The sequence below is a fragment of the Pinus tabuliformis genome, chromosome X, assembly GCF_031772625.1.
Source record: "Pinus tabuliformis cultivar Carrire ecotype Pingquan chromosome X, CPIR1, whole genome shotgun sequence".
Lineage (NCBI taxonomy): Eukaryota > Viridiplantae > Streptophyta > Pinopsida > Pinales > Pinaceae > Pinus > Pinus tabuliformis.
Window position 1 is genome coordinate 1,541,034,683 of NC_142308.1, and position 15,419 is coordinate 1,541,050,101.

The 15,419-nt window shown below is 36.9% G+C and overlaps 1 pseudogene across 2 annotated transcripts; it reads left to right on the forward strand.

Moving 5' to 3' along the window:
• The first annotated feature begins 653 nt into the window (after nucleotides 1-653).
• Nucleotides 654-4,108, forward strand: LOC149145925 (pentatricopeptide repeat-containing protein At4g02750 pseudogene; annotated as a pseudogene). Of its 2 annotated transcripts, XR_016264623.1 has the most exons (2): nucleotides 656-1,331; nucleotides 1,511-4,108. The product of XR_016264623.1 is annotated as a pentatricopeptide repeat-containing protein At4g02750 pseudogene, transcript variant X2 (transcript). The 2 variants fall into 2 exon arrangements; XR_016264622.1 differs by having other exon boundaries at nucleotides 654-4,108.
• The last annotated feature ends 11,311 nt before the right edge of the window (nucleotides 4,109-15,419 follow it).

Below are 15,419 nucleotides of genomic sequence, written 5' to 3' on the forward strand. Positions count from 1 at the left end.
GTGACTCCGTGTGTGAGTGCGACAGATGTTTTCATAGCGAACATAACATGTACACACGAAGCGAAGACCTTGAGCATGACTAGAACATGGTTGCAAGAAAGACACTGACATCAACATGCAGAAGTTTGGGTAGAACGAACAAGCAAGGTGGGTGCGAAGGCTCACACGAGCTCATAGAGTGAACTCAAGTGTATGCAACCAACAAGTGAAACTCTTAAGGGAGGCTCTGAATTTGGGTGCAAACCAAAATTTTGGAGGGTAGTTGTAGCCGCTACAACACTATAATATCAATATTAATGGAAAAACATTGTACCTATCCTCTTTATCAAAACAATCATTTCTTAATTGAGAGCATCACTTTGATCAAATATCTAATGCATAAGAATAGATTAAACAACCTGAAAGATAAAGGGCTTCCTAAAATTGCTTCAAACTATACCCAAAAATGCATTCAACTCAAGTGCAAGATGCATAAGTACAATAAATCTTGATAAATCTTAAATAGACCATTGGAGAATAAAAGAAGAGATTATTTTATAAAATAAAGATTATTTTCTAAGATACGGTTAATAATAAAAATAAAGTTTAAGAAGAATTTATTTTTGTAATGATATCGATATTTTGAGTCTGAATTCTCAACGTTTTTATAAAGATGATGCTTGAAAATCTGGCACACCAGTTTGCAATTGCCGCTGTCTAACGCAGCCAATGATTCCTCATTTCAATTTAAATATTACTGGTTTGAAGAGTATTCGTTACCTGCAACCTAACCTTGGGGTGGGGACGTAAATTAGTGGTACCTTTGTATTTGCTGAGATTTGATAGCCGTCGATGAACTGCTACACCGTTTTGTAAGCGCACAACTGAACCCTCGGCACAAAGTTCCTGCGAGTTATCATTGCAGGGTTTACAACAAGTGAAGGTTTTCCCAGCTGAATGTCATGTCATTCACCATATAATTATCTATATAGTAGAATGCATATATCAGGAGCAGGAGAAAAATGAATTAGTTATAAGCCGAACAACTGAAAACCCTTTGTCTTTGCTCAAGGTTTCTGCAAACTACCATTGTAGCGCCTGCAACAAATGCAGGTTTTTCCAGCTGAATTAGGAAAATTTCGGGAAGGACAACGAGCAGAACCCGATGATTAGAATCCCTGTATTGAATCGATCTGTTTCTTCACCATGATGCCATTCTAAATGGGCTTATTGAGATCACCATGTAAGTGCGAATATGAAGGCTAACATCTCATTCAAACCATTGACCAAAGGTTTTGAATCAGTACTGAAGGCACTGACTCTGCCATTAATAGTAGCAGAATACCACACAGGTACGCCTATTTTCAGTAGAAAATTTCAATACCAACTATTGGATTCTCAACACAAAAATAATTATTGTTTTAGTGGACATGGTTGTAAAATCACTACCATTGCTCCACAGAAACAAATGCTTCAAGTAGTACGTAATAATTTGAGTTCCTGTAATGTGACGATTACAAACTATGTGAAGAGGGGACGAGTCGAGGATGCACGCAAAGTGTTTGACGAAATGCCTGAACGAGATGTAGTGACATGGACTGCCATGGTTTCAGGGTATTGCCAGAATGGGAAAATAGAGGAAGCCCGCAGACTATTTGACAGAATGCCTGAACGAAATGTGATCTCGTGGACTGCCATGATATCTGGGTATATTCAGAATGGGAGGATTGAAGAAGCGCACAGTTTATTTGATCGAATGCCTGAGCGGAATATTGTTTCATGGAATACGATGATTGTAGGCTATTTGCAGAAGGGGAAATTGGAGTATGCCCGTGAGCTGTTTGACAAAATGCCGGAACGAAATGTGGTTTCATGGAATGCCATGATTACGGCATATGCTCGGAGAGGGAAATTGGATGATGCTTGCCGGCTGTTTGAGGAAATGCCGGAGCGAGATGTGATCTCTTGGACATCTATGGTTGCAGGGTATGCGCAGAATGGAAGAATTGATGAAGCATATAAACTGTTTGATAAAATGCCAGAGAGAAATGTGATTTCGTGGAATGCTATGATTGCAGGATATACCCAGAATTCAAGAATAGAGGATGCTCGTCAGCTGTTTGATGAAATGCCGGAACGGAATGCCTCATCATGGAACTCTATGATTGCTGGATATGTTCAGAATGGTCGGATAGAAGATGCCCAAGAATTGTTCGATAGAATGCCTGGCCGAAATGTTGTTTCGTGGACTGCAATGATTACAGGATATGCTCAGAATGCACAGGGAGAGGATGCCCTGCAAATATTTTCTAAAATGCAGGAGCATGGTGTTAAGCCAAACCGTGCCACTTTTGTTGGCATTCTGAGTGCATGTGCCAACCTGGCAGCTCTGGAACAGGGCAAGCAGCTGCAGGGATATAGCATAAAAGTGGGATTACAGTTCGATATTTTTGTGGGAAGTGCTCTTATTAGCATGTATGCCAAATGTGGGTGTATAGACAGTGCACGCCAGATGTTTGATGAAACCCCTGGAAGGGATGTGGTTTCTTGGAATGCAATGATTGCAGGATATGCGCAGCATGGTTTTGGTAATGATGCACTTAAGATTTTTGATGATATGCAAAGGACTGGTATGAAGCCTAATGATGTGACTTTCATTGGTGTCCTCTGCGCATGCAGCCATGCTGGTCTTGTAGACCAAGGTTTATATTACTTTGATTCCATAGAACAAGTTCATTCCATCACACCCAGAGCAGATCATTATGCTTGCATTATTGATCTCCTTGGTCGTGCTGGACGCGTGGAAGAGGCTAAGAATATTGCTAACAATTCAAAATGTGAACCGAATCCTAGTATGTGGGGGGCATTGCTTGGTGCATGTAGGATCCATGGTAATATGGAGCTAGGTAAACTTGCAGCTGAGCGTCTTTTTGAATTGGAACCTAAAAATGCTGGAACATATGTGCTTTTGTCCAACATTTATGCGGCAGATGATAGGTGGGAAGATGCTGCAAGAGTGAGAATGATGATGAAAAGCAGGGGGCTAAAAAAACAACCAGGATGCAGTTGGATTGAATTTAAGAACAAGGTGCATGTATTCCTAGTAGGAGACAGATCTCATGCACAATCTGAACAGATTTATTCCACATTGGAGAGTTTGGACAGGCAGATGAAACAGGCTGGCTATGTTCCTGACACTAAGCTGGTTCTCCATGATGTGGAGGAGGAGCTAAAGGAACATATTCTCTACCAGCATAGTGAGAAGCTAGCCATTGTATTTGGCATTATCAACATATCTAGTGGCACACCTATAAGGATCTTTAAAAACCTTCGTGTGTGTGTTGACTGCCACACAGCTACAAAGTTCATTTCAAAGATAGTTGAACGGGAGATTATAGTGAGGGATGGCAGCCGCTTCCATCATTTTAAGGATGGGTTATGCTCATGTGGTGATTACTGGTGATTCTTGAAGATATTCCAATGAATATATAGTTTTACATCTCTGGGCTCTTCCTTAAGCACTCAGATCTGCTGGGAAAAAATGTCACAGAGATTTGTGCAGGAGATTAGGAGTCCTGGCCTCTTACCATATTTTGAATAATGGGAGATGAGAAGAAAATGGTGTTTGAAAGTTCAGAAGCTCGGGACGAGAGAAGCCTATGATTACTAGTTGAAGCCAACATAGCCTGGTCTCTGAACCCAGCTCAGTTGCTCCTCTTCGCATCAGAAGCTGCATGTTATAAAGTATATTAACTCAACTATGCCCCCCGGCGGGTTGGTCTGGTTTCTTCTTTCTACCGATTTTTCAAAATTCAGACAGAGAAGCTGCCTCAGGTGGCTTGAGGCATATGAACCAAGATACGTTCAATTCAGATGCATCTATATCAAGATCCAACAGAATCAATCTGTATTGCTGCTCATTCATTAACATGGAAAAATCTGATGATATTGGATGTAGCACATACTGTTCTATGAATCTACACTCTATTTCTGTGTCCAAGATATAAATTAAATCAAAACTTTGGTGACTAGTACCTTGTCATGCTCTTTAGTTTTTCAACCAGAGCATATTCATTCATGTTTGGAGCAAATGGGCCCTTATTTTCATCTATTCTTAGTTCTAACTTAACCTTGTGGGCACTATTTTAAATATGGCAGCAACAACCAAATATATGCATTTATGTTTGGAGGAGATTGATCATCTTTTATAACTTAACCATGTGGGCAATGATTTTGAAATATGGCTGCAAGATGGACTATTTAAAGAATGCATGATACAAAGCACATGAAGGTGGAAGCTAGCATATCTTATGATATGATATAAATTTAACAAATCATGCACATGAAAACATCAGTGTGTAGCTACAGTGAACATTGAAAATCCTGCCAAGACCAATGCCCATTAATGGAAAATCAGTCCATTTTTGCCATGCCAAATAATGGAAAACAATAGCGCTCTGTATATGTAGGTATTCAAACAAGACACTGAATTATAACCATAGCTTTGTTCATTGAAGTGATATATGCACACATTCGAGAAAAAATAAAAAATTCTACCATTCAGATGCTTAGAGTAAACTCTCTAAGTCTGTTTAAACTTTAGCCAGCCAAACAATGTACTCCAGATGCTCACAAGATTTAAACTCAATAATGATAATAATGCACTTTTTCTTTCAGTACACATTCACGATAATACACACACTTATGGCTGTAGATAATGTATCTAAAGCCCAACTTGAAGAACACGTTCTGTGTCTATGTTTTAGTGCAACTGGCTTGGGCAAATCAGAGGGATGTATGGCTATATGTATATTGAGTATTATGACTTGAACCAATCGAATGGTTTACATATTGGCCAATCCATCACTTCATACAAACAATTAGAGGAAAAAGTAGAATTTGTTGTGCTATAGGTCAAAAATTCTATCAAGCGAAAATCAAGCTATAAGGGGTGTGGGACTGTTGTGCAGTGGTAACTGATAAGCTAGTGATGCCAACGATGGAGATCACTACCAATTGGGTTGTGCTAATTAAAAATGCACTTGAGTATGAACTGATTTCAGCAACACTACTAATTGATTTTAGTGTTGTGTAATTGATTAGTAATCAAAGGTGAAGGCGAGTGCACAAGAAGCAATTCCATTGTCCAAACAAACTAGCAATTGGGCTATTGATTCCCACCAACAACTCAATTAGAGAAGTTAATAGTTCATGATTTTCATTTCTACCCAAATGGTATACACAGAATTTCACCAACTCAAGCAAGCACAAAACACTTTAAACACACAATAGACCTAGAGATTACCCTATAAACTCAAATGGGAAGACCTAAAATTTATGCCTTGTATTTATGCTCAAGAATTGTTACAAACTGGAGCTATACATTCTCAATCATAGATTTCCCATATTCTTACTCATTGGAGGTATTTTTAAGACTGTTTTGGCTTAGAAACAATGTTTGTTCACCATGTACAGGCTCAGAATCCTATGAATAGGTTTCTTCCTTACGAGTCCTTAGTCATTTTTTATACTAGCCTCTTCTTTCCAAGCTTTATCTTTTTCAATCTCTTAGATTGTTTTTCCATCTATTAAGAACCCACTATTACATTGTTACCTTGGAATGCCAACCAACAAATGGTTCATTTCATTTTTTGTGGCCTTTGGCCTTTAGACCATTGACTTCAAACTTTGGCAACATTTATCTTTTCTTTACAAATTTTGGTGGAGGAATTATTTTTGATCCATTTCGGATCACCTTCTATATTTAACTAATGATGATAGCTTACATTTTCAAATAAGGATCCTCTGAAGGAAAGAGCCCCCTTTATAGAAAATAAGGTAACTCCTAACTTTTCACATTCATGGCTTTTGGCCCTCCTACTCTACTTGGCCAGCTTACTTTATAAATTTTTACTCATTCCATATTATATGAGAGAGACGGTTATAAATTATAATAGTAATATGGAAATTACAATATTTACATCCAGTATTCCTGCTCCCTTATTTGTCAATTTTCTCTTCCAATCATGCTTTCTCCTTCAAGTTTTGAATGGAAATAACATGGCTCTATTCTTCCCAATTTATCATTTGGTTCTTGCCAAAAGATGAGGTAGGTTTTGGTCTCTTGCTCGCTTCCTTGGCTTGTTCAAACTCACCTTGATTTGTCTTGTTAAATGTATTCCTTAGAAATTGTCTGTGGCCTTATTCTCCTTGAGTTTAGTTCCTTTTAATAAATAGTAAAAATCTACAATATATGTTCTTGAAGCATGTCTTTGAGCACTTGCTGATCCATGTCATTTTAGGTTCAAAGAGCTCACGTTTCACTTGTTCAAAATCAACAAAATAACATGGAACAACTCCCATAAATCCATTGGAGAATGTTTGTAAAATATAATAAAGCTCTATAAGTGATCAATCTTTTGAATCTCAAAACATAAAGAACAGAGGAATCATGTTTTTTTGTTCATGTGGAAAATACATCTATATTCCATATGAGGAATATAAATGTTCGGGTCCTCGAGGAATTATTTATTCTCAACAAGAAGGTTCAAAGCCATTACTTCAAAGTTCATCACGTCATTTACAGGAATTAAACTTGGCTGTGGAAGATCCCAATCATTCCTCTCAACCACTTGATATAAACCCAATTGACAACAGAGAAATGAATTTATGAAAAAATATGAGGGTCATGCAATCTTTGAACTGATTATGGATTCTTCACGAAAAGCCAAATAATTATCCTTCTCAAAAGATGGTTTGTGGTGCATGAAATACCATTGCAAGTTGTTACATATGAAGTATGCAAAAAGATGTAAGAATGTCAATAAATTTTAATGCAAACTGATTCCAAGTCTGCCATGTTTATGTTAGTTTTGGCATTAAATCCAAGCAATGGCAAGCATGGGAGAAGAGTCGTTTGGGTGCTTAAAAGATAGATGCCCTGTACTTTGCTTTCAGTTCAAAAGTCAAAAATATTTCACCAGAGAAAATGATATCAGAGTATTATTTCTTTTGCACAAGTCTTGGCCCATTCTAGTTTCGAATTTCCAATGTTTGTAAGGCAATAATGAACTCAAGCCTCAGTCTTGTTTCATGGGCAAAATATACAATGAGAAACTTATACCGTCAAATGCAACGACTATCAACTGAAGGAAATTGCAATGAAGTAGTTGTTCTGGCAACTATGAAACAATTTTGAAGATGCAACCTTTAATTTATGAGTTGAAAACATAAATGTAAAATAAGAAATGGCAAGAGGATTTTTTCAAAAAATATTTTACATTTTTGTTCACCCATTCTTGCTCTTTCCTGTGGATTTTAAACTTCTCTTTTACTTTTGGCATTACTCTTGCAATAGTAAATTTCAATTCATAAATAAGAGCATAAGAAGGTGCCACCTTCATGGTTTATGAGGAACTTTTCCATGAGTAAGAGCAATCTTTCCATGAAACTCAAACCCTAAGCTTTCAAAGCATAAAAAATGCAAGCATAAACCCAGTCACTAAAATTAAAAACCCATCCTGGAAATGTGTGCACTTACTCAATCATCCAAACAATTGAAGCTTTACCCATTTGTAAGTAATCCTAAAATGTGAAGCATTAAGTCTGAGAGATGAAAACTATGTTGAATTTAGTTTTTTCAATTCTACATTATTTCATTAGCATAAGCAACAGGAGTCGTTTGCAAAACAAGTTTGTTACGCAAAGAGTTTCTCACTGGTATATATCATCCCACGATCTTCTGTTGGGCTCTCTAAAATTCTGAGGTAAATGCTTAAAAAATGAATGTAAAAATTTGAATAAAAATACAATACAGGCTTAAGAACAATGCTCAGTATAACTTTGAAAAATTCATCCCTTAAATCAAAATTCTTCGTTGATGCAATTTAAAACTTGTAAATTGAAAAAACTTTTCTCTTTATGATATCCTCCCAATCGGAGATAAACATACAAAAGATTTACAATTTAGTCTTCGAAATACAAAGCATAAGATTTAGCCATGCATGCAATCCTTGATATTTAGCTTGTTTATATTTTTATGACTGAGGGTGATTAAGCCAAATAAAACGCTAAAGTGGTAAAAAGATGCAAGCTCGCATATAAGCACATTATTCAGAAAATAATAACTTATTTGAACAATATTTCAACATTCTTTTGGTTGCTAACTCATTTGACAAAGCAAATGCCTCTAAAATTGCCAAAGAAAGTTTCTAATTTGAATTCAATTTTCAACACACATGGATTCATTGAAGCAAGTGTATAGGAAAAGGATTACAAGTTCATTCATGCTATCAAACAAACTTCTATTCAAAATTTCAAAGATTGTAAATTCACATGTTAAAGATTGTTTATATGCATGTGGAATTTGGCAAAGTAAACCCTCAATCCATTTCATCATACCTCTAACATGAGTTCCCTTAAGTAAGTTTTTGTTAGGTTTTCATGTTGAAGCATTGTGCCAAAAATAACCTAATCATGCACACCTTTTTTTGGCAAGCTTCACTCATCAAGCAAAATTAAGCATTCTTACCATTGAAACAAACAAACTAGACACTAAACAAGATATGCCAATTTTCCTCGACAATAATTCAAACATAAAAACTCGTTCTTTTTAGCTCAAAAAGCCTTCAAGCAAAGCATGAATTCATTAATTTTGACAAGCAAGAATCAAGATTAGTATTTATGCAAATTCTTCACCAACAAATTCATTGAATAATCCTTTAAGTGATTAAGAAACTAAGATAAGATATTGCAAATTTTGATCAAAGGATATCTTCAAACAAGCTTCTTCAATATTTTCAACAAGGTTACATGAGATAGGATTCTTTCACCCAGTTCTGATATATTTAAATAGGATTAAAGCATGTTATTTATTAGACATGAAATCATCCCATATGCTCTGCCAAGCTCTGTGACACTTCAACAAGTGGGCTAACATCACAACAAAGTGCCACCACCAAGTTGACCTAGAAGCCAAAAAGTCATCTACTCTCCTCAAACACCTGCACAACCTGCAACACCGCTACACGACTCTGTAACATATCAACAACATCACCATGAGGCCAAACAATTTTGCAACAAGTCATGAACAAGAACATGAACATGAACATGAAGACCTAGTCTGTCGACCTCATCAACATGGAGCACAAACATCTTCAACACCTATAACTCCTCCAACTGCTCTTTGCATACAAAACACATCAATCCATCATTTAGGCCATCACTAGGCATCACAAGGTTGACATCAATGCATCAAGTATAATATCATAAGCTTGACATCAATGCCAACACAAGCTAGTTGCAATCATGAAAACCATAATGCCAACAAACAAAGGAATAGAGGTGTAAACCCTACACAACAATCTACAACTTCCACTCGTAATACTGGTGCAACCTCATCGTCCAGTCTAGGAAAGTGAAAATATTCTACCACGGGAAAATTGGTTCATGGTGAGCTGTCAGGTTGCCAAGATGACAAAGAGTCCCTTCGAAGATTCATTGTAGACAAAGCGCATATAGTTCAAATAACCAAATCCGAAAGTCCCGCAAATAGAGAAGGCATTGGACAAGCTATAGACATGGAAAATGACAGTGGTACACCACATGATTGGGTTACTTCTTGTTTAGCAAAGAATCATAAAATAATGGAGCATATTGGAGAAGAGATCATTATTTTCGATGAATGTCCTATCACATTGCAAAATGCAAAATATGACGAAGGCACCAAAAAAATTGAGGATTGAAAAGGTAAACGTTCATAGTAAAAAGGTTATTAATCAAGAAAAAATGGATATTGATATGTCTAGTGTTGGAGCCAAGAGGCTTATGGTATTCTATCAATCCATTGGGCACACACTTGCAAAATCTATTAATGAACAAACTGCAAAAAAATCTGAGACTGAAAAAAAGGGTAAAAGAACTAGAAGACACTCTAAATCTGGGTCCTCTGTTAATGAATCCACTAGCAACACTAACACCAACATTGTCAATTTTTGTTGCTACAACACCACACAAATCTAATAAAGTTGTCAATCTGCTTAATGCAGTCAAATCATATATCATTAATAACATATGCCAAAGATTATAAACTATTGATCATGCATGGAAAACAACTTTCGATTTAATGTGTTTGCAACAAGAAATTAACATTTGTGAATTTGGTTGATAGTAATCTTAAGCTAGAAATGAAATTCATTGACAATGATTTAGTTACTTTTAGTCAGAGTCTTGAATTACTCTATGATATAGAGAAACTAAACAAAAGACTTCCAGATCCTAATCGAATGAATCAAGTGGAAGTTTGATGGTCTGAGAGAATCAACATGCTAGAGGAAATCATTTTTGAATGTGTAACAACCCCGGGTTAAAGTTTCATGTAATAAAGGCAAAGAAAAATAAGACCAAGGTCATGGGACACGTATTCAAGCCGAATATTGGGAAAACATTATAGTGAGCATCACTTGTGGTTTATTAATGGCTATGGAAATTGTCAAAGGCATTAACAAAGACAAAGAGACAATAAATGATATTTAATTATGAAAATAAAGGAAAATAGGAGAAAAGAAAGGTGAAGAGGCACAAATTTCAATGCAAGGGAAATTTGAGGAAAAATGAAGGAAACTGAAGAAAAATGAGACATCAATATTAAAAACACATCAGAAAAATGGTTCATAGTTTTTGTCAGTTTTGGCTTATAGGGAGAGAGATAGCTCCAAGAGGAGAGAGCAAGCAAGCAAGCAAAGGACAAGTAAAAGGAAGGCAAAGGACAAGCAAAGGAAATCAAGGGAGCGCAAGTAGAAAGTTGGATCAACAACTTTAGTGGGAAGATTTTGCAAGTAACAGGTTGTATGTGTGATTTCCTTGCTAGGATGTAAATGCATGGTACATCATTTTTTTATTTGGTTCATTTGCTATCATCAACATGGGTTTTTCCTAGTTTGACAGTGGTTTCAACCTTTTCTTGCCATTTCTTAGATAATCGTCGTGTGATGGAATTCATTCTTGGTTGAGCTTTGGATTTCTGAAAGGTTTTGGAACCAGGTGAGGTGGTCTCAGGAAAATTCCAAGGGTTGGGGGTGGATTCTCTCAAAAACCCTCGACAGGTGGGTGGAGGGAGGAAAATCCCTGAAGGTAGGGTGAAGAAATTTTGAGGCATCCAAGCTTGGTTTGGTTTTGTGATCTTGGGACCGGTTTAGGTGAGATCGTGGTAGCTTAAGGATGGAGGAGGTTTAACCTCTAGAGTCCCTAGTTAATTGTGTCTTGGTTTATCCTATGAGATCCCACATTCATGCTTGGACTGTGATATGGGGGTGATTAGATGAAAGAAATATTTGGTTTACCCCAATCTATGGTCAGGTGGTACATGGGAGTCCCTGTCTTAGACGGATTTTGCATAAGTTAATATGAGCTATTCTTCTAATGTAATTAATGAGCACATGTACTTGTTATTATGTGGATTTTATGGCTGATTTTTCATGGTTTCTATTATGGTTATATGTTGGTTATAAGCATGGTTCTATAATGTGCTCTAGTTATGGCTCTTGTTCATGATTTAATAGTTTATTGAATGGTTGATGAATGCATGGGCTAACATGTGTTGTTGCAACTAGCTTAAGAGGGCATTGAACCTTCTTGGTGATTCTCAGATGAAGTTCAGAAGTCTATGATTAAATATGCATTCATGGCCTGTAGCTTTCATGTTTACCATATGTTTGCCAAATTTTTTATCATTTACTAATCATGTTCTAGTCAAGATATTGCTCAAGCATTGATTATTTAGCATTATTATCATCATTGTCATGATTTTAGAAATTTACAAGCAGTTTTGGGAAGTGGTTTGGAGGCTAGCCTAAAAAAGTGGCATATATCTCGCGACTGCGTGCAAAAAATAATGGATTTTGGTTCATAACTACTGAGAGATAGGCTTGTGGGTGCAGTTATAGCCTCATAACCACATGAATGAAGTGTCAAGGGTATGATTGTGGAGTTAGGTCAATGAAAAAGAGTTCTAGCTCAAGGATTGATCACCTGGGGTGGTTTTCAGGATCCTCAATGATATGTAGTCCCTGAGGGGATGCTAGTAAGTTGTTGGTTTGTAGGCTCCACTTCCATTATTGGAACTTGGAGGTTGGGTCATGTCATAGTAGCACTCATCTCATGTTTACTCTGGAGAGTTTTTAAAAACATGTAAATATGGGGTGGGGGGTTACAGATTGGTATCAGAGCTTCTAGGTTCAAACACTTGGACGAGATGGGATAAATGCATGCATAAAAACATGCATTGTGATGGTTATGGTTATCATGCATGATGTTGATATGTTAGTATCTTGATGTCATTATATATATATATATATATATATATATATATCTATATATATATATATCGTGCTAATTTGGACTGATTTGTGGAGACGCGATAGCCTCCCCTGAAATGCATTGAGGTATGATTTTGATTATGTTTCTATTTGGTTTATCTAACATGGCATGTTTGCAAGAAATAAAAGGTCAAAGATGAAGAGTAGAATGGTGGAATACATTTCACATGACTCCCCTTACAGGCTTGATGTGAATTCTATGGAATGGGAAAAGTTAGTTGAGTAGTAAGGAGAAGAGTATTCTCCTGATATAGAGAATACATTGAAGAACTTGAGGAAAGAGATCAAAAGTTGCAAGGCAAGTAATAACAAGTTGATTGAGGCATAGGAAAGGATTTCCAGAGCTCAGGAAAAACAAGTAGAGGTTAATGTAGTGATTCTACAAAGTCTTTCAGAGTTGCAGAAGCAAGGACGGATGCAGAACAATCATGGACATAGGAAGGAGAAGAAGAATAATGGGGCAGATGGTAGCAAGTATCAGAGGAGACACAAGTTGGATAGGGAGGATACAATGAAGAGTGGCAGATTCTTGGATACAACGGACAAGAGGACTAGTATGTATGGGTTTTATTATAGTTCTTCTTCCAAGAGACATCATCGTCATCACCATAAGCTCCATAGGAGGAGTGAATACTTGACAAAGGAGTTCAAGAAAGTCAAACCTCCTACTTTTCATGGAGAGATGAAGAAGTCAGAAGATGCATAAGCATGGCTGCTTGGGATGAAGAATTTATTCATATTGTATCGCTATTCAGAGAACATGAAAGGAAAGATAACCACTTTCAATCTCAAAGGGAAAGAAAATATCTGGTGGGAGGATGTGAATAATGTTAGAAGCATTAGAGAAGAAGAGCTGATTTGGGATGAGTTTGAGATTCTTTTCAAAGAGAAATACCTATTCGAAAGCTACTATGGTGACAGGGCCAAGGAGTTCTATGAGCTGAAGATGGGTTCTATGGCATATGATGAGTACACTAGTAGATTCCTGGAGTTGTTGAGGTATGTGCCTTACCTTAAGGATGAGAAAGATAAGATTCAAAGGTTCATCAACGAGTTTCTAGTAGCATTCAGAGACTAGATTGAGTTTGATGAGCCTTGGTCATTGGAGAGAGGCATCAGGAAATTGAAGCATCGTTATGAGCAGTTGAAGCGTAAACCTAGGAACAAACATGACTGGAAAGGGAATGAGAAGACTAAGGGAAAATGGCCTCAGAAGTGGGGAAGTTCTCAAGATGTAGGTGAGAAAGAGAATGTGGCTCCTTATAAGAATTTCAATGCATTTGAGAAAGGACATGGATTTTAGCTTGAAGAGTAGTAAAATATGGGTAGTGACAGAGAATCATTGTAGCATTGGATTTGTGGCAAGGATCATCACAAGAAGGATTTTCCATTGTACTAGGGTGGCAAGCCTTAGATCTATAGTTCTCAGGAGGCATAGACAGTTGGGGATGTCAGTCAAATAATTCCTCGGATCTATGCAACATTTTATGACAAGTAGGAATATTTTCAGTCATCCATTCTTGAGATGGAAGGTAAGATCTGTGATTGAGTTGTTTCCATTTTGATTAATCCTGGATATAATTACAGTTATGTTAGTCTTGACCTAGTGGATCAATGTTATTTGAGTAAAGAAATGCATGTAGAATCTTGGTTGGTGTAGTTGGCTACAAATACCAAGAGAAGAGTTCATCATTGGGTGAGAGCTTGCGCATTTGAGTTGAATGGCGTGCCTACATTAGAAAATATAAAGGAGCTTCCTTTGGGTTCATATAACATGATTTTGGGTATGGATTGGTTTTTTACTCACATGACCAAGGTAGATTGTTATGAGAAAGCTATTGAGTGCCTGGATGATGATGGAGAAAAGAGAATCTTGCAGGTAAAGAAGAAGCCTACATCAACGAGAATGGTTACAATTATGAAAGCTAAGCACAATAGTAGAAAGGGGTGTGTATTGTTTGCAGTGCATGTTTTCAGTAACAAAGGGAAGGATGTTGAAGATGATTAAATTTTGAATAAGTATCCCATCTTGTAGCAATTTTAGGGTGTGTTTCCTGCAAAGATTTTAGAGTTACTGCCTCATAGGGAAGTAGATTTCTCTATTGAGTTGGTACCAGGAGTAGTACCAACATCAAAGGAACCTTATAGTATGAGCACTCCAGAGTTGGTGGAATTGAGGTTGCTGCTTAAGGAAATTATTGATAAGGGACACATAAGGCCAAGTGTGTCGCCTTGGGGTGCACTAATGTTGTTTTTAAAGAAGAAGGATGGTACTCTCAGATTGTGCATTGATTATAAGAAGATGAACAAGGTGATGATCAAGAAAAGATATCCATTGCCGAGGATTGATGACTTGTTTGATCAACTGAAGGGAGCAAGGGTATTCTCAAAGATTGATCTGAGATCAAGATATTATTAGGTGCGCATCAAAGAAGAAGATATCTACAAGACCACATTTTGTACCGGGTATGGGCATTATGAATTTGTGGTGGTTCATTTTGATCTTACTTGTGCTCCAACCTCTTTCATGTGTTTGATGAACAATGTGTTGTGTCCTTATCTAGACAAGTTTTTGATAATGTTTATTGATAATATATTGATATACTCCAAGAATGAAGAGGAGCATGTAGAGCACCTAGGAACAATGTTGAGATTGTTGAGAGAGCATCAATTATATTCCAAGCTTAGCAAGTGCAGTTTCTTTCAGCCTTAGATTCATTACTTGGGAAATGTTTTAAAGGAAGGGATAACAGTGCAAAAAATATTAAGGCTATCATGGAGTGTCCAACTCCTAGGAATGTGGATGAGGTCACATCATTCATGGGACTAGCAGGTTACTACAGGAGGTTCATCAGAAACTTCTCAAGGATTGGCTATCCTATTACATAATTTCATAAAAAAGGGAAGAAGTTTGAATGGACTGAGGAATGTGCAACTAGTTTGAGCAGTTGAAGCATTTTCTTACAAATGCTCCAGTGTTGAAGATTGCAGATCTTGATAAAGAGTTTGTGGTTTGTACAAAGGACTTGGTGGAGTTCTAATGTAGGAATGACAGGTGGTATACTA